Below are 26,577 nucleotides of genomic sequence, written 5' to 3' on the forward strand. Positions count from 1 at the left end.
AGGTCATGAGGTAGACACGTAGGGCGAAACCATCGCATCAAGAGCAGGGGCGCACAGACCGGGCATTGCTTGGAGAAGCCATTGGGTGTCTCGCTAAAACAATGCGAGGACAGGGCGCTCAACGAGCTGCCGTAGGATGTCGACAGTTGTTGTTCTACCCTTATTCTGAAGCATTACCATGGCTACTATTATGCAGCAAAGTTTCTCCAAATCAAATACGATGTCATTTTGTTGGCTCATTGTCTTTCTTTTTTATGCATGCATCGTCGTCGTTAATGGCCCATGGGCACGTCTATGGGATCTTGGCGCTATGCTCAGCAAGGGCATTCATCACTAGGCTCCCTCGTGCAGGCGCTCGCCGGTTTCTTCACACAGCCAGGCCAGGTCCTGACACTATTGAAGGCTGTGGTCTGTTTAAGTGGCCTCAGTCGTGGACAGTTGGGCATGGGTCGCCATTTGCAAGTATACCTGGAGATTGAGAACGTGATGACAGGGAGGGAAGGGCACTTGTGGACAGCTCATAGCCTTGACTCTTCATCAGATCCTGGAGTGCATCCAGGTGACAGCTGCTTGGTACACAGAATAGCTGGTCCACTTCATGTTTTACCTGAGCATGTTTGTTCAGGGATTACTAGTGTTTGCACAAGGGTTGGGCTTATCTGGGTCCGTAAAAAAATCAACGTGTCACACCCCTGGTGATTCAGTGCCCAGATGGGAAGCGCTGTGGCCGCGGTAGATGGTTCGCGTCAGGACGACTACCTTTTTCGTGGCAGTAGAGAAGAGCCCAGAGCAGGGGAGGATAGATGCTGTAGCCCGGGTCCTGAGGGAATGAGGTAAAGCCCGAGCACTTGCTAAATTGTTATTTTATCTGACTGGCGCTTTATCTGTCCGTCTATTTCGTTTCGTCTCTCTCGTTGCTTTTTAATTATGTTATTTCCTCATTGTGGTGGGTATCTTTGCACCTGTTTCCTATCGCAGCGTCACTGTGTATACAACGTCACACATTTTCTTTCACCTCTTCTCTTTTCCTGTAACTCGCTATTTGCCTCTACCTTACATGCGACCCCTTTCTCACACGCACATTCACTTTGCCTGACAGGCACTCATTGAGTGCACCTCGCTCTCTCTCACACGCACATACCAATTCAGTATACCTGGCTGATTCACACACACTTGCTACTCATGTTTAATACGAGTTCCTCTTTGCTGCCTTTTTCTCATGCTTGGCGCTTTTACAGCTATTTTAACACATATTCTTGCTGGCGCTCACACACATGCACACACTCACATGGGCACTTACAGGATGCCCCACTCTCACACATGCTTGCTTGCTGCCAGCGATTCATTTACCGGATGTCTGTGTCTCATACATTCACACTCAGCAGGTTTCAGCCAATTCCACTCCATCACTGCCCCTATACCAAGGACACATTGGGCCTAATCCTCTACTCTCCAATACAGAATTGCAACTTGACCTAACATGGACCCTATTTGTCATCAATTAAATCCGCCAATGCCTCTGCTCTCCCCGCTCCCCATTCCTATGATCTAGTTACACATTACCCATGTTCCTGCCAATGTCCCTTTCTCTACCCCAAAAGATGGATTTGCTGACCTCATCACTTTGCTTCCCCACAGGGCATGGGTGAATGATCAACTCCCTCTGTTCTCGACTCTTCTCATTCTGCTCCCCGCCACACTATGAGCCTTGACTGTAACTCTGAAATCTGCACCACAACCACCACCTCTCAACCCTGCAGCATGGCTGTCGCCACACACCATGGACCATTGACCCTTCCTGGTGGTCTTTTCCACACCAGGACAACTGCATGATATCATTCTCTGCTATCCTCCCTTCACCAAGAAAGCTTGAACCACATTCCTTTGCCCTTCCAACTCACCTTAAATAAGGCCCCTTGCCTCCCTTCTTCAACCCACCATTTACCCTTGATGGCATCAATGCTTCCAGAACACTGTGCATCTCTTGTGTGGTTCCACTACTGGCACTGAGGGCACCATCATTCTGCTCTTCCTATTCTGGCATGTAGTGCTGTGTGCTACATTGCATTTTAAAAGTTCGGACTACTTTTTTGCCCATGCTGAAGGCAGTATTTATGCTGTATGATGACAATGCTTTGCTTTCCGGGGATGGGATTTCATTTCAATTGACTTTTTAAATGTACTCCAAGTGTCATTCTTCCTATAGTCATCAATTAGTTGTTAAGGCTTCAATTAAGTCATTGATTGTTTAATTTGTCAATAGCTTGCTCATATATTTGTTCTATCATTGATTAGGCTAGGTTACCACAGATTTTTTTTGTAGCATCTATTCATTAATCTCATTCTAAGTCAACTCGTCAGCACGCATAAAATACATCATTCATGCAGCAGAATTAAGCGATTGATTTAATAACTGACACGCTTTGACAAACTTTCCTAGTTGTCAAAGTTAGTGTTACAATTCTGAGTTTGTAGGCTTGTGGATATAGTTTTACAAAAGTTAGGGATTTTTGCCCTGAGCAGCTTCCAATGTTTGCGAGGAATGTTTTTTTGGTGCTGTAGTAGACTCCTGCTGGACTTCTGCAATTTTCAGTGTCATGGTTTTTGTTGGGTATCACTACTCTGTTTTTTTTATAGTTCAGAGGATAGATCCTGGTGTGGGAGACTGGCGAAATAAGGATGATGCTATGTGTTCCTGGCAGGGCCTGCTATACTTGTGTCTTCCTTAGGGCAGAGGAGTTACAGCTCTAACTACTTTCCTCGATGGAGAAGAAGCAAAAACAAGCTGGGCGGGTAATAAAAATAGGATTGATGGTGAACAACAGTGGCGAATTCCCAAAAGTCCTCCCCAAGCCTGGGACCAAGTAGCCAGCGTACTGGGGGGGCCACACAAATACAACACCCCGAGGAAACTCCCACAATATATGAGGCAGTGCTCACCCCAGATATCATATGGAAGGCCCCTATGACATCCTAAATAGAACTAACATCCTTTGACATTTTGGACAAGTTACGTCCTTGTTCCAGATCACTTTCGGAAAATATGGAGTGGGTAAAGTTCCGAAGGACACATGGAGATAGTCATGGCGACTCAACTTTCTTGGGATTTAGTGAACAATCTCTCCAACGGTTAGTCCTTGGCGTAGCCCAACAACTAGCAAGCTGGTTCATAGATGTAACAGAACCCATTCAACCAAAATATCCATCCATCCTCATACGTCACACAGAGGGGCAGGGGGTCGTATTAATTTGGAAGGGAACAAACCACTACAGAAAACGGGGGAAACACATTGGAATGCCCAAGAACACCAATAAACACTCCATCTTCCACAGAGATAATCTGCGAAAAGTGTTAATGGGTCAATTCAAGAAGGCTATAAGATTGGATCACTGGCAACAGTATCCCTAGCCCAAGACAAATTCCGGGCAGCGCAGGAAGGAAAAAGTCGGGGTGAGAAGATCAACATCAACCACCTAACATGGACTTCCATCAAGAATTAACTCTCATCTCATGGAATATTGCAGGGCTAAATAAAAATGCAGGGAATAAGGAAGTACTGGATTACCTTGCAAAAGGGGATATTATATGCTGCCTAGAAACATGGACAATGACATTAACTCCCATAGCAGACTTCCATGAACATGGGGTAAATGCCAGAAAAAAAAACATATTTGAACGTCCTTCTGGGGGACTCTAGATCTTTATAAGCCATGCCCGTAAACTTAAAATCACAGAAATAAGAGGTAATCTTTATTGTTTCAGTTATTTAAAACCATAACAATGTCATAGTAAAAATATAATATCCTTATAAAATGATTTAAAAATTATTTTAAAAGACAAGAACAAACATATTAATTATATAGTTCAAAAGAGCAGAAGCGGTATCCTTCTCATGATGCCAGTTTAAAGTATATTCATAACTCTACGTCGTCATATTGTTATTGATTTATGGTTTTTGCATGTAGTGACATATAAAACTTGTTTTTTTTAACGTTTCTTATAAAATTGCCATAAAATTCTAAACATTATTGTTTTGGAAATGACACATAATTTTTCTCATAATACAATAGGAATTTCAATATTTTACAGGTCAGCTGAGGGTCTGTAGTGCCAAGTCCTCTAATGATTGCAGATCTACATGTTCAAATTCCTCTATCATTAAAAGCCTTTTTTAGTAGTTCAATGCGTTTCATTTTAAGGCTGGGACAGACACATATTAGATGGATAATGTTTTGCCAGGCTTCACCACATAAGACACAGGATTTGACGCCGGTATACTTCCACGAGGGTTGTTCAGCCAGGCTTGGTAATACCCCAAATCTAGTTGCCATTAGCTTGCGTTTCAAGTGGGGCGAGTATGTTGTTCCGAGGTATTCCGCCGGTCGTAGTGATGTGTAGGATTGCAGAACCGTCCAGCCGTGGGATCTTTTTGCTAAGGTACCTTTGTCTTCCAATAATGATTGTATTTTTGCCGCCTTGTTTGTTAAGCTACGGAAAATTTTACAAAGAAGGGTTCTTCGCCCATAGAACCCTCGTCTCTGTGTCTTTTAACGCCGTTTTCAAAAATTTGCCGTAGCTTGAGTTTGGATCCTCCTGTGCTTGCCACAAAGCGTCATTTGGTTTATTAGATCGATTCTGCCACAATTTATACCAGGTTTTGATCACAATGTATTTTCTCCCAATTTCTTGTTTGATGAGGCCAAATTCTAGTCGGACCTGTGCCGGGGCTGCTGACTGTGGTAGACTAAAGACTTTTTTGTAGGCCTTTATTTGTAAAGAGTCTAAGATTTTTCCATCTTTACCATTTAACACTATGCTTGCATAGGTTATAGCAGGTAGTAGCTTTGCGGCCATCACCGAGATTAGTGACATGAATGAAGGACCATATAGCTTCTTAGCGATAGCACAAAAAGCATATATAATTCCATTTCCTTTTTTTTCAAGATATTGTTTCTGAAATTGAAAATTCAGACTTTTGTCTATGTATACCCCCAAGTACTTATATGTGTTTACTATTCGGAGACGCATCTCTCCTATTTTAAATTGATACTGATATTGTGTGCAGTTTGCAATTGGCATAGTATTTGTTTTGGTATTGTTAATCTCCAGTGCATTGGTATTAGCAAACATCAGGAGTTCGTTAAGTGCTCTTTGTAGGCCTACTCGGGCTAGGCTAAACAAAACAATGTCATCTGCGTACGAGAGATGCGTTATGGGCAATGTTCCCAAATGCGGCGGGTGTGCATTTGCTCAATCCAGTCGAGGTGAGAGGTCGGAGGTCGGCCATAAAAAGGTTGAATAAATGGGGGGCTAGTACACAGCCCTGTTTTAATCCAATCTTAGTTAGTATCTTTTTGGATAGTTTAGTACCATTCGCCATTTGTACATGCGTGTACAGTTGTATAATGGGACGTAATATTGTTTCTGGGAGACCCAGGTTATGTAGTTTGGTTCAAAATAGCCCACGATTCACTCGATCAAATGCAGATTTGAAATCTATAAAACACACTTGTAGTTGTCTTCGCTGGCGTTTGCATTTATCGGCTATCGTGGCAAGAGCTAAAATATTTGTTGTAGTGCCACAACCTTTACGGAATCCGGTTTGGTTTAATGGAATCAGGCAATTTGTATTTGACCATTCTACCAGGTCCTCCAGGATTAGTGTGGCAAAATATTTTGCTTCCACTTCCATGAGTGCAATTAGCCGATAATTTGCCGGATCTGCCCTGTCACCTCCTTTGAAGATCGGATTAATGATTGACCCCTTCCAGCTTGTGGGAAGGGCATTAGTTAAGCTGATTTCATTGTAAAGACCTGATAGTGATTTTGCCCAATAATCGGGATCCGTCCTGAATATGGCCTGGGGATGCCATTTGGGCCTGGGGCCCCAACATTGAGACCCTTTTTTATTATTCTGGCAATATCTTCTAGTGTGTGGCATTGACTTTCCTGGGCTTTGATGGTACCTGGATCTAGAGATCCGGGATGATTCTGCCCTGTGAGGACTGGAATTGAAGTCTCGCTATTCACATCAATTGGCTTTTTCGTAGATGTTATGTGATCTTCAAATATTTTGTTTAGATGGACTGCCCATGCATTCTCTGATACCGAGGCGTTATTAATCACTTTTTTTAATCTTATTGTGCCGTTTACAAGTTCCCAAAAGAGCCTGTTATTTGCTTGTTTGGGACTAAAAAGTAATTTCGTCCAGAGGGTCTCCTGTTGTATTCTATGGTCCTTCCAGATTTGTATTTTATACAGCCTCTTGGCGATCTTTATATCCCGCCATATATGCTTTGGGATTTTCTGTGTGTTATTTTTCCTCACCATCTTTCTCAGCTCTTTTCTTAGCAAGTAGGCCTTCCTAGACATGTTTATATCGGGCTTGAACCTGCTAGTTTGTGCATAATGAATTTTTGGTGCCTGAAGCAATAGTATTTTCGCGAAAATGGACCAGCTCTCTGCTAAGTTTTTGCTGGCTATATTCTTAGCTTCAAATATTTATTTTGCTAATGTTGATAGTTCAGGTAGGGTTTCTCCTGACCATCTTATTCTTTTCAGGTTTGTTGTGGTCAGCTGACCCAACTCAATGGGGGTCAAATTATGTTTTTGATGGCCTGTTTCCAGTTCCAATACCTGATATGCATGATCACTTCGAGTGGAATATTTGATCTTATATTTCGTCACGCGCGCAATTAAAGGAGCGTTATAATTGTATAATCTAGAATTGACTGCCCGTGAACACCCTGATAAAGTCCACCGCAGAGGAGTGTCATCTTTAGTTCTACCATTTAAGACTCGGAAGTCTAAATGTTCTAATGTGTGGACCAGCTTTTGCCCATTTAAGTCCTGTCTCTTTAGTAATGAGGATGATTGTGGAGGTAAGTGAGAGGTACTCCTTAAGAAAATCAAGGGAAATGAGGTTCAAACACCTAGGAAAGATAGATCCCCTTGATCTGGCTACACATTAAAATACAATAGTTTTTCCATCTTAAGATAATAGCAACAACAAAATATTGAAAAGGTACATCTATTTTATTTGATCCTTAAAAGTACATTCACAACTAGATTAAAAACACAATATTATACACAGTAAAAATGATAATAGTACATACAAAATGTATGCAAATAAATTCATACACCCTAGATTATGACCCGCATAATTAAACGAACGGACAGAAACATGAAAGACATAACATTTGTGCAGTACAATTGGTGCACTCAAAATCCAATCCTTCCCTTAGTCTTACACAATGATAAAATCTGTGTTAATACTAAAGTGCTGGAGTTCTGAGTTGCACAAGAAGAATGCGTCGACGCGTTTCAATGGACTCTAATGATTACACCATATTTTTCAAGACAACAGTTTTTTCTGCCACTTAAACAGGGTCATATGCAATGGTTCTCCCCTTGCTAGTACTTTTAGATGACTGGACGCTCTCAAGTCTGTGAATTCTTATTTAAATTCCTGTGGCGCGGAATGGTCCAACGCATAAGGGGCTCAAATCTCAGTAAATAGATATAATGTACAGGTATGTTGATACTTTCATTTCGTCTGTAGGTCAACTTCTGTCTTATTAGGTTGGTTTAAAATGGTCAATGATATCATTGATTCTTAATCCAATGACATGTTCTTGATCTATCTGGCCCAAAATCTCAGAGGTATAAAAGCGTGATCAAGTACTTTCAATTTAAAGTTGCAGGTGCAAAAGGCATCTGAGCTCTTTCGTGTCAGGGCGTCCTGTCTGAGGTTCCGAGTACAACTCAGAACTCCAGCACTTTAGTATTAACACAGATTTTATCATTGTGTAAGACTAAGGGATTTTGAGTGTACCAATTGTACTGCACAAATTTTATGTCTTTCATGTTTCTGTCCGTTCGTTTGATTATACAGGGTGTATGAATTTATTTGCTTAAATTGTTTATGTACTATTTCATTTTTTTGTGTATTATATTGTTTTTTTAATCTAGTAGTGAATGTACTTTTAAGGATCAAATAAAATAGATGTACCTTTTCAATATTTTGTTGTTGCTATTATCTTAAGATGGAAAAACTATTGTATTTTAATGTGCAGCCAGATCTAGGGGATCTATCTTTACTAGATGATTGTGGAGGAACAGACCATTGCTCTTTCTCTGCTATCAGTCGGTCATCATCATCTGGTGTATGGATTAAGTATGAATTGAAGTCGCCGGTTATTATTATCTCCCACTCTGGATTTTCAAATCTTATAGCAGTGACTAACGACATCAGTTTTTCAGATTGTGCCTCTTTTTTTCCTCGCGTTTGGATGGATGTAGAGATTTATAATTATTAATGTTGTTTGATTTTTATGGCCCTGAACCATTTTAATTACTTGTTGGTCTGATGTCGTACTTGGTAGTTGTTCTGTATTTACATTTAGAGCGGTTGATATATAGGTTGCTAAGCCACCCTTCGGCCTTCCATAATTGTGTGTTCTGGTTGCCTTTACTTAGTGGAGTGTATAGTTAGCTACATTCTCACACTCCATCATCCATGTTTCTTGGAGGGTGATGATGTCATAATTCTCCCAAAATGCTGGGGCATTATCTTCCTCTAGTTCCTTTTTAGCACCAGCATTATTCCAAGATAGAAATTTTACGGTACTATTAATGGTGCTTTTACCATTTGTGGCAAGTCATTCCGTATTCTGAACATTTAAGGCTGTGGCCATCCAATTCCATTCGTTGCCATCTTGTTGTGTAGTAGGACGTTCTGTGACATCTTTAACGGGGTAAAATTTTCCTCTTGCGTTTTGTAGTACTGAATACACTGGGACGTTCCGTCGTTGTTTATTTGGATTCTTTGGTTCAGTTAGTAGAGGTGTGGGATATCGTCTCTTTGTTGGTCTTGTCATTGTGATACCCCAACTTTCAAATTCTTGTCTGGCATTCATTATTAGCACTACTATTTCTTCATTTTTCCAAGTCGATAGTGTTTTTTCCATGCTACTTTTTTCTTCTTTCTCAATGAATTCAATTGACCGCAGGTCTGAAGTGGTCAAATGCTTTAAGGTAGAAATTTCAGCTATTAGTTTTAATAGGTTCCTTCTATTGAGGAGGTCTTGTTGCCCCTGAGAGATATAGTGGGGGGTCAATATGATCTGTTTATTCCAAATATTTTCTTGATTGTTTCCCAAATGTTTGACTATTGGTGCAGCGCATTGAAGTACCTCTCTTTGACTGGTTCCTCGTCTATCACCTGGCCGCTTGTTGATTTTAATTATCATTTTTTCCTTGGGTACATCTTCTAACAGAGGTATTGTGTGCTCCCTCTCAGTGATGCCCTTTATTTGCACTGGGTTGTTCCTATCATCAAATGATTGCTTCATTGGAGTAAGTTCTGATACTTCTCTTTGATTCCTACCTTGTCTGTCACCAATTTGTGTATTGATTTTAATTATCAATTTTTCCTTCGAGACCTCTTCTTTTGAGAAGTTTCTTCGCTCAAGCTCTGTAATGCCTTTTATTTCAACAGCGTTACTCTTGCAATCCAATGATCGCTTCTCTTGAGTCTGTTCTATTGTCTCTCTTTGTTTCTTTTCTGCGCGATCCGCTGTTGATTTATTGATTCTGGTTGTGTGGTTTTCCTTCTCTTCCACCTCATATGGGGGATACCTCTGCTCCTTTTCTGGGCTGCCCGTTGTTTGTACCGGATTATACCTGCTAGTGGTTGGTCGCTTCGCATGGGTTCGTTTTGATGCACTTAGGTTTTGATTTTGATTTATCTGCGTCATATTAAGTGATTCATCTGTTTGTGTATTATGACTTAATGATGTAAACTGGGTGTGATATCCTTGTTGACGCTCTTCCTCTGCTGTAGACCTTTGGTCTATTTGTAAACATGGCATTTCTGGACCTGTATTGATTTTTTTGGTTTCGAAAATATGGAACCATTTCCTAATGGTATTCATGTCTTGTATTGTATTAGATTTATTCTTTCTGGATTTACTTGCTCTTTTTCTCTGTCTCTTGGTTTGCCGGCATTTCTCTATCTTGCCTTGTCCTTCTTGTAAGATCTGCTCAGGGCTTACATGGGATATGTTTTTGTTTATGATCCTTGTCGCATAGCTGCTCATCTTTGGTTGATCATTCCCTGAGTTACTCTTAATTTTATTGAGACTTTCGATTTCAGTAGAGATCATTGATGTTTCTGCCATGATCGGCGCATTTGTGTCACCAGTAATGGAATTTTGTAGGTTTAGTTTTGAGATCTTACTTATACGATTTGATTTTGTTTCCCCCGCATCGTTGATCTTTTTCCTTTCGTTTAAAATGCTAGTTAGAATCGCTGGAACGTTGCTTAGCTTATCAACTATTGGGCCACATTCACAATCTTTACGTACTACTGCATTTATTTCTCGCTCTTTCATGGTTAGATCAGCTAGCGTTTCTAATTTTGTATTGATTCCTACAATGTATGAGGCTATTATATTCATTAGGTCGATCTGTGTATCTAACTTGTAAGACTGCATATTAAGCACCGTTATTGTGGTTTCCAGCACTTTTAATAATAATGAATATGCTGACTGCTGGATCCCTTCTTTAATTCCCAATTTGGGCGTACCTCCACTACTAACCTCATTTCTATTTTGTTCCACAACTTTATCTGCTATTAAAATATTATTCTGTGCAAGACTTGTTGTGTTAGCACTTTGATGCAGCCGTACCATTTGATCTTGGTCACCTTTTTTTGTACTGTGGTTTATTAAGCTCTGAGATTGGATGGGCTGCTCCAGTGTACTTGATATTTCAATAATTGGATGCGTGGGCTCTGTCCTTTTATCTATTGATTCTCTAGTCTTTCTATTCTCTGGAACATTGGTAGTTTCAAGTTCCAGAGCCTGCAGGAGATCTGTATTGTTTGTTAATGAAATTGAATGCAGCCATGAATTATTCTGTTTAGTATTTGCAGATTTGAGATTATCTGAAATTTCCAAATGTATCTCTTCTGTCGTTTGTTTAAATGGTACTAGATTTAATACTGATTTTGGTGTTGAATGTGAATAGTCAGAGAAGTCAGTGGCGTGGACTTGTGCTTGAATGACTAAATGACTATTATTCGATGTGTTTTTGCTCTCCATAATGTTGTTCTCAGATCTTAAATGGTTTTTTTGGGGTGTTAATGGGTTCGGAAGGCCTTCCACTTGGCCTGTTTCTGAGAAGATGGCTGTCGTAGGATCTTTTAAAAACATGAATTTCCTGTTGGTAGCTGGTTTTCCAAATATTGAATATTGTAAGGGAATTAATGGGCTTGTTTTTTCTTGGATTGTTTTCTCCGGTGACTCATCCATCTCCTTGGGTTTCTTCCCACCTTGCTTGCCCACTTTTTGTGTCACTTGTTTTCTGGATCTCCCAGACCTCACTTTTACTTCCAATTTGGGTGTTTACTTTTGGGATTATTTCCTTCCTTGTGGTGCAGATGTGCAGTTTTGAACAAAGCTATACCCCTACGTTAATCTGGGAGGGGGAAGAACTTCCTATACCACGCAACACTGGTCCCCTAATCTCCACTGACTGTACGTTCAACCTGCTACCACATCCTTCCTCCACCAGATAACCATTAGCAATATGGGCATAAGAGAGAAAAATGCCTGGTTAAAGGTGTGCCTTTTCTTTCAATCCTCCGATGTAATCAGTTTGCCACAGAAGCGCCCGCACTAAATCTTTGGCGCTTACTGATACTAGCCAGTGGTTACTGCTACTGGTTACTAATTCCACACTGTTGTGCACTGGCTACTGGCTTCTAATTTCACACTGTCGCGCAGTTACACAGACAAATTTGCTTCAGATGCCTCTAAAAGATTTATTAACTCCTACCAGTTACTCAACCGGAGTCTCTATTGTATCAGCTGCTTTAAAAGTGCTGTTCGCAGTGCCTACAATTTAGCTCCAAATACTTCTAAAAGAATTATTGGCTCCTGCCACTTACTTAACCGGAGTCTCTATTGTGTCATCTGCTTTTAAAAGTGATGTTCGCAGCTCCTGCTGCCTTAAAATGAGTGTTTGGCAGCTTCTGCATCTTTCACTCTGTTTTTTCCGAATTTTTCCTTTTTTTTTTTTTTGCCGCTTTTGAACCCTGTCGCTTTTGGGTTAGCCTTCGCGGCTCTTGCCTCTTTGATTTCCTGCTTACAGCCGCTGGATGATTGACAAGACACCCCTCCAGCCCCAGCGAATATGGCTGCGGCCTTTGCTACCGCGCCTGCTTGCCCCCCCGCCAACTCACCCGCGTTGGAGGTAAAGGTGAAGGTGGCGGTCGGGTCGCAGCCCAGTGTTGGAATCCGTGCAGGGCGTCCACCAGCGTCCACCAGCGACCACAGGCAGTGTCTGGCCGGCGAAACACAGTAACTTTTCTCTGGCGGCTTTCCTGGCGGGACACAGCAGCTTTTTCTCCAGCGGCTTTTCTTTACTATAATTCGGGACTCGCGTGGTTGCCGTACCTCACAGCGGCCGGCGCTCTCTCTCCACACTCTCCACAGTTGTTCTCCTGCTGCTGCCGCTGCCTGCTTGCCTGCTTCCATGCTCCTGCTCCTGGGTTGCTCGCAAAACCCGGCAGGACCTCCTATCAGCCAACACCAGTTCCGAAAATCCGTCAACAATCACTGGAGAGGTCCACTCTCCGATGCTTCACAGCTTCACAGGATGTATGTTTACAGAAATAAGAGTAAATTCTCCAGATCTGCAAGCTATGACAATTTCTAGGCAAAGGGCAAGCGCCAGCCATTTAGCCTGCTATTAATAAACTGTTATATCAATCCGGCACTGACACTACCTAGCATGGAATCACTCATCACCACAATGGAAGAAATATTACCTAAATATGAGCACTATAATGTGATCATTGCCGGTGAGTTCAACTTGAAAGGACTGGAAGGGGCCCCTGGCAAGCAAAATAAAGGTTGTGGCCCATCCGACGGTGATTGGTCATTGGGAAGCTCTGACAGATGATTTGTGGCAGAATCTGGGCAAAAATCACTGCAAAAAAATGTTTTCCGTCAAGGTCTCCTCCCCTAACTAACCACGAGCACCAAAGTGCCTGAGTCAAAGTAAATGCTCTCTCATGAAGGCACTTAGAGAAAAAAGAAAAGAGGAACATTGCCAGGAGAGGTTCCCATAGCCGCAGTGAGATCAGCCCACAGGAAAAATGTAGGCGAGTTTAAAAGAAAACGAAATGGAACAGAAATGGCTCACAGTATTTGCCATGATAAAGGAAAAGAACAATGCCAAACTATGGAGATACATCAATTGCTTGAACTCCTAGTCTAGGAGCAAGGAGAACAACATCGCAATTAATAAGTGGGAAGCATATGTTAAGGGACTATACACCAGAGGCCTACCGGCTGCCCAGTATGCCCTTCCCAAGAAGTTCTCAGAAACAAGTAATTACATGGAACCCCTTTCTAAGAGCAAACAGGAGGCAGGATTAAAGATGATTGAGGGAAACAGCTTCTCAGAATCAGAGACAACAAGGGTGATCAGGATAACGCGAAACAATGGGGCTCCAGGACCCAATGGCATTCCAGCCCTGGTATTTAAATCAGCACAAGCATTTTTTGCCTTAACGCTAACCCCTCTATACAACCATGCTTACTCAAAGGCAATAATACCACAATCATGGAAAGGATCTGTTCTTTTCCCCATCCATAAAAAAAGTGATCACTCCAACCCAACTATAGGCTAGTGGCCATGCTTCATGTAGAAGCCAAAGCCTATGTGAAATTACTACTGAAAGAGCTGGAGGTTTGGGCAACTAACAACAAAATGTGACCATTCTATCAGACCGGCTTCAGGACAAACAGCTCACAATGGACAACATCATGGCCCTGGCCAACCTCTCCAAACAAGCTTTCAAAGACTGGCATCCACCTCTGTTTTGCTGTTTCATAGATTATAGCACAGCCTTTCACAGAGTTGATAGAGGCAGACTTTGGTGAACATTGACAGCCTGTGATTCCATCAAAGCTTTTGAAAGCAATCATCGCTCTTTATGAGGGGACCTGGGTTCAACTCAAAATAAGTCCCACAGCCTTATCATCAAGAGTTGATACCAACAATGACCTGAAGCAGGGTTTCGTCCTGTCCCCACTATTATTTAATCTTTTTACAGCAGACATGGGGAGTGCCCTGAAAGAGGCCATTCTAGTTCCCCCGAGACTAGGCAAGGTGAGACTGGCAATCCTTCAATACGCTAGTGTTGGATCACACCAGGGTAGGTCTTCAAAGAGTTTTAAAGGAGCTGGGAATGTACAACAACCAGCAACATTGCCTGAGAGTCAACCACAGCAAAATGAAGATAATGATTTTTGGTAGATATCTCCACAAAAAACATGCTACTTGGAATCTGGGAGACCACCAAATTGGGACAACAGCTCCTTATAATTAGGGCTGGGCGTAGTGTGCGTAGCACCACTACGCACACTACGCGGAATTTTAGAAAAAAATTGCTGAAAACGAGGGCACGTCCTGAGGGTCCCTGTGCCTGGGACAGGGGTCCCTCGTGCCTGGGAAGGCTCCCTGATTTCCACGGCCTGGTTGGGTTGGAAAGCAGGGACCGGCCCCGGGGCCTGGGTTTGGGAGCCCCCGTCCTACGGCCTGCCAAGAGTCCATCTGCCCGGGACAAGGGTCCCTGGTGCAGAACCCCGGAGAACTGCAAGGCTCCCGGGCAGTCTTCCCCCAGGCGGCAGGGCACCAGGAGCGCTTGCCGCCCTCCCCATGCCTGAGGCCCAGCGTGGGGTTTCGGAGCCCCGCTGAGCCCTGCAGCCCCAGAGCCCTACAGCCCTGCAGCCCCGGAGTCCTGCAGCCCCGGAGTCCTGCAGCCCCGGAGCCCTGCATCCCTGTAGCCCTGTAGCCCCGGAGCCCTGCAGCCCCGGAGCCCTGCAGTCCCCGGAAGCCTGGGTCCCCTCTGTCACCTTGTGTGCACAGATTACAAGAAAGGGGGGTAATTTTTCTCCAGATTAATAGGGTCAAGGGTATGCCCGGACAACCTCCCGTGGCTGGTGGTTCCCTGCCGGGGACCAGATGGGCGATGCCCGGGCAACACCTCCCAGGCATCCGGTGCTCCCTCCTCCGGCCCGCGGCGTGGCAAAGTACCCGGGACGGGCTTCATGGGTCTCGGGCCCTGCAGCCCCGGAGCCCCGCAACCCTGGAGCCCCGCAGCCCTGGAGCCCCGCAACCCTGGAGCCCTGCAGCCCCAGAGCCCTGCAGTCTCCGAGCCTGGAGCCCCAGAGCCCTGCAGCCCCCGAGCCCTGCAGCCCTGCAGCCCTGCCGCCCCGGAGCCCTGCAGTCCCCAAGCCCTGGAGCCCTGGACCCTTCCAGCCCCGGAGCCCTGCAGCCCTGCAGATCCAGAGCCCTGCAGCCCCGGAGCCCTGCAGCCCCCGAACCCTGGAGCCCCAGAGCCCCGCAGCCCCAGAGCCCCAGAGCCCTGCATCCCTGGAGTCCTGCAGCCCCCAAGCCCCGCAAGGGCAGCTGGGAGCTCGGGGCAGGCAGATTGGTGTCATTTCGGTCCCGGCAATCTGATCGCGTGCAATGCTTTCCTATGGGGCGACCAGATGGCCGGGCTTTCCTGGAAGTCCTGATGAGGTGACATTCGCCTCCCGGATCCCAGTCAGGGCTCCAGGAGGTCAGGCATGTTTGCGCCCTGGGTCCCCTCTGTCACCTTGTGTTCACGGATTACAAGAAAGGGGGGTAATTTTCCTCCGGAATAATAGGGGCAATGGTATGCCCGGACACCCTCCCGTGGCTGGTGGTTCCCTGCTGGGGACCAGATGGGCGATGCCCGGGCAACACCTCCCAGGCATCCGGGGCTCCCTCCTCTGGCCCGCGGCGTGGCAAAGTACCCGGGACGGGCTCCATGGGTCTCGGGCCCTGCAGCCCTGGAGCCCCGCAGCCCCGGAGCCCCACAGCCCTGGAGCCCCGCAGCCCTAGAGCCCTGCAGCCCTGGAGCCCTGTAGCCCCGGAGCCCTACAGTCCCCGAGCTCTGGAGCCCCAGAGCCCTGCAGCCCCGGAGCCCTGCAGCCCTGCAGCCCTGCCGCCCTGGAGCCCTGCAGTCCCCAAGCCCTGGAGCCCTGGATCCTTCCAGCCCCGGAGCCCCGGAGCCCTGCAGCCCTGCAGCCCTGCAGCCCTGCAGATCCTGAGCCCTGCAGCCCCGGAGCACTGCAGCCCTCGAGCCCTGGAGCCCCGGAGCCCCGCAGCCCAGAGCCCCGGAGCCCTGCAGCCCTGGAGCCCTGCAGCACCTGAGCCCTGCAAGGGCAGGCGGGAGCTCGGGGAAGGCAGATTGGCGTCATTTTAGTCCCGGCAATCTGGTCGCGTGCAATGCTTTCCGATAAAGCGACCAGATGGCCGGGCTTCCCTGGAAGTCCAGATGAGGTGACATTTGCCTCCCGGATCCCAGCCAGGGCTCCAGGAGGTCGGGCATGTTTGCGGCCTGGGTCCCCTCTGTCACCTTGAGTGCATGGATTACAAGAAAGGGGGGTCATTTTCCTCCAGATTACTAGGGGCGAGGGTATGCCCGGACACCCTCCCGGGCGGGTGGTTCCCTGCCGGGGACCAGATGGGCTGTGCCCGGGCAACACCTCCCAGGCGTCCGGGGCTCCCTCCTCCGGCCCGCGGCGTGACAATGTACCCGGGACAGGCTCCATGGGTCCCGGGTCCTGCAGCACCGGAGCCCTGCAGGCCCGGAGTCCTGTAGGCCCAGAGTCCTGCAGCCACCGAGCCCTGCACCCCCGAGCCCTGCAGCCCGGGAGCCTTAGAGCCCCCCTGAGCCCTGCAGCCCCTGAGCCCTACAGCCCCCGAACCCTGCAGCCCCTGAGCCCTGCAAGGGCAGGCAAGCGGGAGCCCTCCTGCAGAGGTTTAGGGCAGGCAGATTGTCCTCATTTCGGTCCTGGCCATCTGGTCGCGCTCAATGCTTTCCAATGGGGCGACCAGATGGCCAGGCTTCCCTGGACCCCCGATGAAGGGCCATTCGCCTCCCGGATCCCAGCGAGGGCTCCAGGAGTTCGGGCGCTCCACGCCCTAGGTCCCCTCCATCACTCGGTGTGCTGGGTTCGCAGAAAGAGAGGTAGCCTTCCTCTGGATTACTAGGGGCAGGGTATGCCGGAACACCCTGGTGGTTTCCTGCCGGGGGCCAGATGGGCTGTGCCCGGGCAACACTTCCCAGGTGTCCGGGGCTTCCTTCTTCAACCCGCGGCGTGGCAAAGTGCCCGGGACGGGCTCCATGGGCTCCGTTGATCAGTGTCAAGATTCCAGGAACTATCCAATAACACAATATAATTGAAACAATCCCACCTCGGCCATAAGGACCAATGTCCAATTAAATTCTATACACTATTTTGTTGTTGAGCTAGCCTCAAATTAAGATCCATTTTCCGTTTAACTACTTCTTTGCGAAATGCTCCATGTTAAACAGGGAAACCTCCCTCTGCTGCGAAACATGGCCCGCCCCTATGTCCCTGGCCGTGAACTACGCTCCTCTAACCAACTTCTTCTGAAAGTACCCAGAACTAAGCTCTGTCGTACTGGAGGCTGCTCCTTTAGCGTCCTCGGTCCCAAGCTATGGAACGATCTTCCTCTCAGCTTACGCTCCATAGAATGTCTCTCTGTCTTTCGTAAGGCAATCAAGACCCTCCTCTTCCCTGCCCCCTAGTGCACTTCACCATTTCTCTCCCTCCCCCCGTCTAGCAAGGTGTGTGTATGTCTCTCAGCGCCGGGACGCCCCATTGCTGGGGTAGCTGTTGCGCTTCACCAAACTTAGAATAGAATAGAATAGAATGTTGAACTGTTCATCCATCCAAATGTTTAGCCTAAGTAAGAATTAATCTTTAAAATCAGCATACTGGTTGTTTTAGGGCCCCTTGTCCACCCCTTTTTATTAATACTACAGCTTGGTACAGGTAGAACCCCTCAGCACTATAACCCGCTCCCTAAGAACACAGCAACAGGCATCAGGTTCCGCTCATGGCCCTTGTCAGCCCCACCTGAATGAATGGCCCCCACCACACTTAAGATACTCTCCCTGAACGTGAGGGGACTCAATAATCCCGTTAAACGCAAAGCGGTATTGTCCTGCCTTGAGAATACCTTTGCGGACATTTCTTTCCTGCAGGAAACACATCTCCTATCCAAGAACTTCTACCATCTTAGGTCACGTAAATTCTCTACACTCATGCATGTGCCAGCAACGGCCGTAGAAATTGGAATCGCTTTCTTGTCGGACCACGCACCAGTACTAGCCACCTTTACCCTTCCACCCACGCAGCAGCCCCCGCGACACTGGCGCCTTCGCGACACTCTCTTTCATCGAGCAACACGATCAGTTTATACGCAGATGACGTACTGATCTCGCTGCTGGCATGCCTCATAGAACTGGAGACATTTGCCCAATTTTCAGGGTTTAGGGTTGTAGGAGAGTAGGATCTGCTATCCTATGGTCACCCAAATTTTTTTCTTTTTCCTTCACTGGTTTATGACTTAATGTGGCTGTGGGCCTGCTAATCAGACCCACAGCCTGCTGTTTTCTCTCTAAATTACTGCCAATGCACTCTAGGTGCATTACGAATTGGAACTGGTTCACCTTATAGGCCCCTGTAACAGTGTTCTCCAGGTACCTAGGGCATAGGTGTATCCAAGGCCTACCAGGGGCTGCGGCATGTATTATGCCACCCCTGGCCTGGCCTCCATATTTGGCACAACTGGATTATCAATCAGCTGGGGTAAGTTGGTGTAATCACCTCTTACTTAGATATAGTATACCTATATCTAACCTAACTGGACACATGGTAACCTATAAGCCACTCCTATGGAAGGCCTCGACAATCCTGGAGGCAGAGTGCTTGGTTTCTTGTGAGATGGTGCTCTGGCACGAGCTGAGCCCGTCTGCAGCTGTCGGGAACAACTCCCTTAGCTGTTCCGGGATATTGCCATACCATATACGCTAAAGTGCATTATAATCCTCGCGGTTATTTGCTAACTTTGGTTTGGCTTTATCAAAACATGTTGAGTAAGGTGTCATACGAATTGGGATACTACCCCCTCACCAATTCTGGCGACGGGGGTAGCATTCCACCCTTCTAGAGGGACACGACATGTACATAACCTGAACCCCGGTTAAAGTTAAACTCGAGCCTCAGCATCACAAAATGGATGCTGCCACCACAGACACAAGTCTGACCTCCTGCTACTGGGAGTCCTTCCAGCGAGGGAGGCTTGGACAAAGGGTTTCCTGCCTTGGGAGTTGCGAGCACCACCCCAGACAGGATTTTGTTTATTGGGTAGGACAGGGCTGAATAGAATGAGACATGCCTGGGGCACACAAGGTGTCCCCGTGCATAAGCCAGTCCAAACCGCTGCTCGGTCTTCCCAGCCCCAGTCCTGGTGCGGAGCTGGACAAAGGAAAGGGGGTGTAACCGCCACCCTTCCTGGTCCCACCCAGAAGAGGGACCTAGCAAGTGATCCGGCCCCCAGATTGAGAATAAGAGTAGGAGCTGTGTCCCAAGACTTCAGATCATCCTGAACTCGACTTGAAACTAAGAAGAAAACTGGGCTTCGACATTCTGCTGCAGAGAAGACTGAAGAGCATCTCCCTTGTGGCCAAGGAGTGACCACCCTGTGAATACAGGCACCATCCAGCAACTCGACGTCTGCTTTGCAGCCGCCTCCTGCCGGAGCCCGAGCGCAGAGCCCGACGAGACCCAGACTCCCAGACATTGCAGAGCCCGACCCACAGTCTCTGAAAAGAAGAGACCCGTTTAGGCACCGAGAGACGTGGGACCGGCCATCTTGAAAGACCCCTGATAAGCTGACTGCGCAGCACCTGAGGCACCCTTGATGCTGTGCTTTGGGGTTTTAGAAGCCCCAGCACCGAGCAGCATCTGCACCGAAGATCAGCCCTCCAGCATCTCCACGATCTGCGTGGGGCCCTTTTGCACTTTGCAACTCGACGCGCCATCCCGGTTACTAGTCCGTTGGCTAGTGGCCATCTTGGCGACGAAATCCAAAAACTGCACTGCTGGTTTGGTTGCTCCAGCCTGGCCCTCGCTCCTGTAAAAAGGAGTACCCCCTCTGACCTTGCTGGTCCGAGTGAGAAGCTTGCATTGTTTCCTGCGTGGCTTGCATTAGCCAGGCCTGTTTGCTCCGATCAAGAAGCCGACACAGCCATCAGCTAGAGCCTTCGTGGGACAGCTCGTGACCGACGCCTGTACGTCCTCGACCTCTTCGTGTCCACGTGGCTGCAGAGACAATCTTCACCTCTTCACCTGTTTGCACCCGACATCGCCTGGTTCCATCCTGGTTCCACGGTAGTCACTGGCTAGTGACTTTGAACATTGTCCCCTCTGCTTTCAGGTCTTCACCTCTTCAGATCCACCCTCGGATCCACCGGAACTCTCCACGATGACCCGCCTGCAGCATCTTCATCTACAGGCTCCATAGACCAGCGCAACGACACCCGACACACTTTGAGACATATGCACCCGCTTCCTGTGGGTGAGGTAACCCTGGCACTCCGGTGTAGCAATACACCTCTAGTGTCTATGTTCCAAGTTGCTAGGTTCTAGGTCATCCGGAAGGTTCCCTTTTCACTAACTTTGTAATTTGTATGCACCATTGACTTTGCATTGGTGTATGCGTGTGCTTTAAGCGCTGCACCCGAGTCCCGCGGGCCTTTCCCGACTTCTTCACTGTTAGTCCCGAACAGCTCCAGCGATTAACCAGGCCCTAGGCCTACTTCCTTTTTGATTTGTGGTACTTACACCACTATTTTAGTATATGGTTTAGGTGACCCTAGGGCTCATCCATATTGTGCAACTTTTGTATATTTAAACTGTATTTTGTTTTAATGCATTTCTTTCTGTGCTCATAAAGAGTATAGGGGATATTTTTAGTAAATAAATATATATATATTTTCAATATATATCTGTGTGGTGTCCTTTCATTTGGTATTCAAGGGGATTGTGTATGGTAAAACAGCTTGCTTCACATGCCTTTACAGAGTTTAGCCTAAGACTGCTTTGTCCACGCTACTAGAATAGCTGGTCTATAAGGTTGACTTACAACCAATCATCATAAGAATTGCTTGGCATGGTACAAGGTGATCACTAGAACTAGTGAGCATCATATAATAGGCCAACTTCTCACATTGGTGAGCAGCGGTTGGGATTTGAGCTTGCTGTTGTTTTACCATTACAATCTTTGAGAGTATCATTTGAAAGATCATACAGGTACCTGCTAGGTACATATAAAACAAGACTAGTATACTTAGGTTCTACTGAACTTAGTTGTTGTAGAGGATAGGGAGTAGCACACCCTGACTACAACTACTAGATAGGTTTAGTAGGTAAACCCCAGTGTAGGTAGAATGCAACATATCCACCCACAATACAGCAATGTCTGGAGCAGAGGGGTCCACTGGACCTGCCTATGTTGAGAGTGACTCTCCAAAGGCACCATCCAAATTTGCTATGTTAAACTTTAAAGAACTGAGGCAGCTCTGTACCTTAAGAGGTCTCAAGACGGGTCCAACCCCTACCACAGACCACCTCAGAGAGTTTTTAGACCAGTCTGAAGCTCTAAAGACCTCTAAAGCAGACCCCACAGGGAATGCTGAAGGAGGCTCTCCCACTGAAGATGATAATACTGACCCCCCTGTCCCTGTTGTCCAGCTAGATGAGGAAGACCAAGTCACTGGAGATACTCAGCCTGACGAGGAGGAGGAAGAAGAGGAGGCAGAAGGGGAGAGCAGTGATTCTGATGACGGCAGAAATAGTCAGGTGCCAGCCAGAGGGCTTAGCATGGCTAACTTAAGCCTATTTGGGACTGAGTCAGGGGTAAACCCACTCAGACTCCCAAGTGGACTTAACCAGGAGCACAGGAGGAGGAGGAATCACTCAGGTGAATCCAACACCTCCCAAGCTTCTAGAGGTTTTCATGGCCACTCCAGAAGCGGGATGACTAGCCCTCAGAGAAGGGAACATGAGGCCAACATGAGAGAGGCTGAGCTTAGGATCCAGAAGTGAGAACTGGAAGTTGCCCTGGCCCAAGAGAAACTTGCTAGAGCAAGACAGCCTAGAGAGGGTGGATTAGGATCCACTGGTGGCAGCATTATCCCTAAGGATAAAGACAGGTCATATGACAATAGAAACCTGAGTAAGATTGTGCCCCCCTACAAAGCTGGGGATGATATCCACAAATGGATGACTGCACTTGAGAGAGCCTGCAGAGTACAGCAGATCCCTCAGGAGCAGTGGGCAGCAATCTTGTGGCTCTCCTTTGAAGGTAGAGACTGAAACAGACTCCTCACAGTTAGTGATGGGGATTCTAGAAACTACCTGGTCCTGAAGAGTGCTCTGATTGATGGGTTAGGCTTAACCACTGAACAGTACAGGTTAATGTTCAGAGAGACCCAGAAGACACAGACTCAGGACTGGTCTGAATTTGTTGAATGTGCCACTAAGGCTCTGGAGGGATGGTTGCTGGGAAGTAAGGTTACAGACTATGAAGGTGTAGTGACCGTATTTTTGGCTCTATTTCTGAGTGATGGTGATTTTAAGCTTGCTACCATCCTGGATCTCTATTCTTGCCTTGTGTTGGTCCTTTTCATTCCTTTTTCGAGACCTAGAAGCATAAACTAGAGGATAGCTGCTTTATATGGTGATAGATCCTTTATTCTTGACTCTAATCCATCTATTGCCTATTGGCTTTGACATAATTATGTGTCCTTTCATCATCCTACCTATAGTAGAGGGTGGATCCTGTAGTCCTGACTTTATATTACATATTGGTATGGTTTGTGTATGTACTCTGACAGAGCTAAGTGTTATTTCATCCTTCTCAAGCCTACAAGGCCCAGAACTAGAGAGACTCCATTTTGCTTTCTGTCCCTGCAGACTGAGATGCTTGCAGGGTAAAGGTGATGTTTTAGTTATGAGGTGTTGTTGTTCACTTGGAGAGAACCGGTCTGGGCCAGCCCTTATCGGTAGGCTGTATTATTCTTTGTGTCGAAGACACCACAAAAGGCCGGCCGGCTGGGTGTGTGTCCTTGACGCGGAGTGGTGCAGAGATCTGATGGGCGGCAGGCTGATGGCTGGAACTTTCCATGAGGAGAGAGCATTCCATATTAGTGAAGTGCAGAGGCGGAGTTAGTGAGTTGGAGCAGAGGAGAGAAGAAGAGACAGTCGATGCTTGGAACAGAGAGAAGTCAGTTACTCAGTTTGTGAGTGAGTCAGTTGGAGCAGAGGAGAGAAGAAGACAGTCGATGCTTGGAACAGAGAGAAGACAGACAGACAGCCAGTGAGTTGGAACCAGAGAGAGAAGTCAGAAGCAGTTGTGAGCAGATGGTGTTTTGAACAGAGAGAAGTGAGATGATGTTTGGAACTGAAGGAAGCAGTCAGAAGCAGTTACTTATCAGAAGCAGTTGTGATCAGCTGGAGTCTGAAGTGATGCCTTTTGGAAGAGACTGAAGTTATATCGTGGATTAGTCTGTGGGAGCAGCTGGAGTGAATGGGACATTTGAGCTGAGATAATCAGACAGAGTGAAGAAGCTAGTGGAGCGAACGGTTATCAGAGCGGCAGAAACTGTTAGGCTGAAGCTGGAAGGTGGAGAGAGTTCGTGGGGGAGAGGAATCCAGTGCAGAGTGATCAGCGCAGATGCGTGTCCAAGAGTGCAGGGGAGGATCTGAGACGAGCTAAGGCACAGACGAGAGAGGAACCCAGATGACAGCTAGAGCAAGACTTCATACTAATAAGGTGATACCTTTCCTGTAATATAGTTTGCTTTATAAACATTAACCTTGTCCTTACTGTATTGCTAATTCTTTTTCTTTCAGCGGTGTGCAGCATAATCCATTCCCTCTTTAGCTATTTACAGTCAATTACATGTGGATGTGTTATAGTAATAAAGCTTTACAGAGACCCCGCAGATCTGTGTATATGTCTATTCCCATTTTCCTTTGCAGGCTATATGTTATAGTATAGTGTTATATTGTTAATGTTATTGTAATAAAGGAACCCCAGTTCTTAGTGAACCAGCGTATGCCTTGTTCTTATACAGTAAAGGTAACCTTTTCTTCTAGTCAGGTGTCACTGTTTGAACAGATGCTACCCCTGATCAGGCAAGTGGTAACTGAATAATGAGGGAGAGAGGAGCCCTTGAAATAGAGAATAAGTTGTACACCGTGTAATTCGGCCATTCACCTCTAGTGAATAGTGAGAGAAACTTCCCAACATAGAGAGAGAGAGCTGAAGGTATTCATAGGAAAGTGATTGTCATAGAAAGTGGCGTTAATGAGAGCACCAGGGAGGATACTGGTGTGTAATGAGATCGCCTCTAGGGAAAGTGGCGTTAGTGAGAGCACTGATTGTGGTCAGTGTGTATACCCACAGGATTGTGGCTTGTGTATGTATGAAATATAGAAAGCACCAGGGGGGACACTGGTGTTTATACCCACAGGATTGTGGCTTGAGAGAGCACTGAGTGTGTCAGTGTGTAATGGTAAGTTATTGGAACTGCCCCCTTCACTATGAGTAGGAGGGTAGCATAGTCTGGGTCTGAGTTGCCGCGAGACTATAAGGTATGAATGTGGTGTAGGGCATGGACGTCCTTAGTAATCAGTGAGTATTCCTAGTAATCCCTATATATTTAGTGGTGTTTCTGATGATATGAGCTTGTATATTGCTAATTCCCCATCCTCAGGTAGGTACCCAGGTGCCTGGATAGATGGGTCCTGAGGAGGGAGGTGGTTGCGTTTCGGCTGGGTTGGTGGTTATGTTATGTTATGTTATTTATATTTCTATAGCGCACAGCTGCCCCAGCAAAGGGGCGTCCTGGCGCTTTGACAGATGCTGTGCTCTGATGAGCTGATTCTATCTGGTCCGAAACTCCGGTCGTTACAGAAGGATTGTATAATTTGCTTATGAGAGAACAAATTTTAAATAATTGTCAGAACCAGCAGTTGCATCAACACCTGGTTGACTCAGATCTGACCTCTCCCCAAGAATTGGGAAAGAGGGCAGACAAATGGGTTAGAACCAGGGTTAAACAGAAGAACCAGAACCAGAACCAGGGTGGTGACCAAAAGAAAACAGACCAGAAGGGTGGGTAGCAGAAAGCTAAAGACCAGAAGTCTTCAACAGGGCGCCAAACTAATACAGAGGGTGGGTCCCAAACTTCCAAGAAGAAGAAGAAAGAAGGTCAAAGAAAACCCTGGTGTAGTACATGTAAAAACACCTCTCACTGGACTAGTGAGTGTAAAAAGGGTGGAGCCCCCAACACTGCAGCCCCTAAGGCACCTGTACCCACTAGTACAGTTGGCAGTGTTGGCCCACAAACTAAGGGGGTAGTGGGTATCACCTTGGGAACTGAGGGAGAGTCTGGCCTAGTCAGAACCCCTACACAGGCTGTTCTGATGTGAGATGGGGACATAGATTTGCCCCCTACTATAAGCCCCAGTAATCTGGGCAAGTACAGACAGACACCTTTAATTAATGAAAAAGTGTCTCAAGCATACAGGGACACATGTGCCAGTGTCACTATGGTGACACCTAGCTTTGTGGACCCTGGACAATACATACCAGGTGACAATTACCTGGTGACCAATGTCAGCAATGTCACTACTGCACATAGTGTGGCAATTGTTAATTTCTCCTGGGGAGGTGTAACTGGCCTAAAAAGAGTTGTGGTTAGTGCTGATCTCCCAGTTGAATGTTTGTTGGGAATGACCTGGAGAGCTCTCTATGGTCAGAAGTTGAGTACAGGACTCATGCAGAGATGTTAGGGATATCATCACATGTCCTTGCTGTGACCAGGTCACAGGCCAAAAAGTGCCTCTCTGAACCTCAGGTCTTGGATCCTGGAACAATGGACCAAGCACCTTCCAAGAAGAAGAACAGGAGGGTAAAGGCTGTGCCTTCCCACCTGCCTACAAGTGAGGATCAGCCTTCACAGGAAGATGATCTTGAGACCCCTGAAGGAACTGTCCCTGAAGAACTTGAACCTGATCAGGTTGAGTTTCTGGGGACAGGGGGACCTTCTAGGGCAGACTTGGGGCATGCTCAGTTAACCTGTCCTTCCCTTGAACCCCTCAGACAGCAGGCTACTGCTGAGGCTGCTGGGAATGCCCTGGGTACCCATAAAGTATATTGGGATGATGGGCTCCTTTATACAGAGGGTAGAGACCCCAAGCCTGGTACAACCAGGAGGTTGGTTATACCTCTGCAATTTAGGGGCTTCCTTCTAACCTTGGCCCATGATATTCCCTTAGCAGGACACCTAGGCCAGAATAAGACTTGGGACAGGCTTGTCCCTCACTTTCACTGGCCTCACATGTCTGAAGACACCAAGGAGTTTTGTCGCTCCTGTGTAACCTGCCAAGCCAGTGGTAAAGCAGGTGGCACAACAAAGGCCCCCCTGATACCACTACCTGTGGTGGGGGTTTCCTTTGAAAGAGTGGGAATTGATATTGTAGGTCCAATGGATACCCCTACAGCACCTGGGCATAGATTCATACTGGTGGTGGTGGACCATGCCACCAGGTACCCAGAGGCAATTCCCCTTAGGTCCACAACAG

At 46.8% G+C, this 26,577-nt stretch overlaps 1 protein-coding gene across 6 annotated transcripts in view; it reads left to right on the top strand.

Moving 5' to 3' along the window:
- Positions 1 to 697: 697 nt before the first annotated feature.
- Positions 698 to 26,577, top strand: part of LOC147683571 (galactose-3-O-sulfotransferase 2-like) — a 692,139-nt gene continuing 666,259 nt past the window's right edge. For 3 of the 6 annotated variants that reach the window (XM_086943973.1, XM_086943975.1, XM_086943978.1), the window contains exon 1: positions 703 to 833. The gene's annotated coding sequence lies outside the window, so the exon portion shown is untranslated. Of the gene's footprint in view, positions 834 to 26,577 lie in introns of all 6 variants that reach the window. The other 3 variants (XM_086943976.1, XM_086943974.1, XM_086943977.1) reach the window with 3 other exon arrangements.

The sequence above is a fragment of the Lissotriton vulgaris genome, chromosome 11, assembly GCF_964263255.1.
Source record: "Lissotriton vulgaris chromosome 11, aLisVul1.2, whole genome shotgun sequence".
NCBI classification, from domain to species: domain Eukaryota; kingdom Metazoa; phylum Chordata; class Amphibia; order Caudata; family Salamandridae; genus Lissotriton; species Lissotriton vulgaris.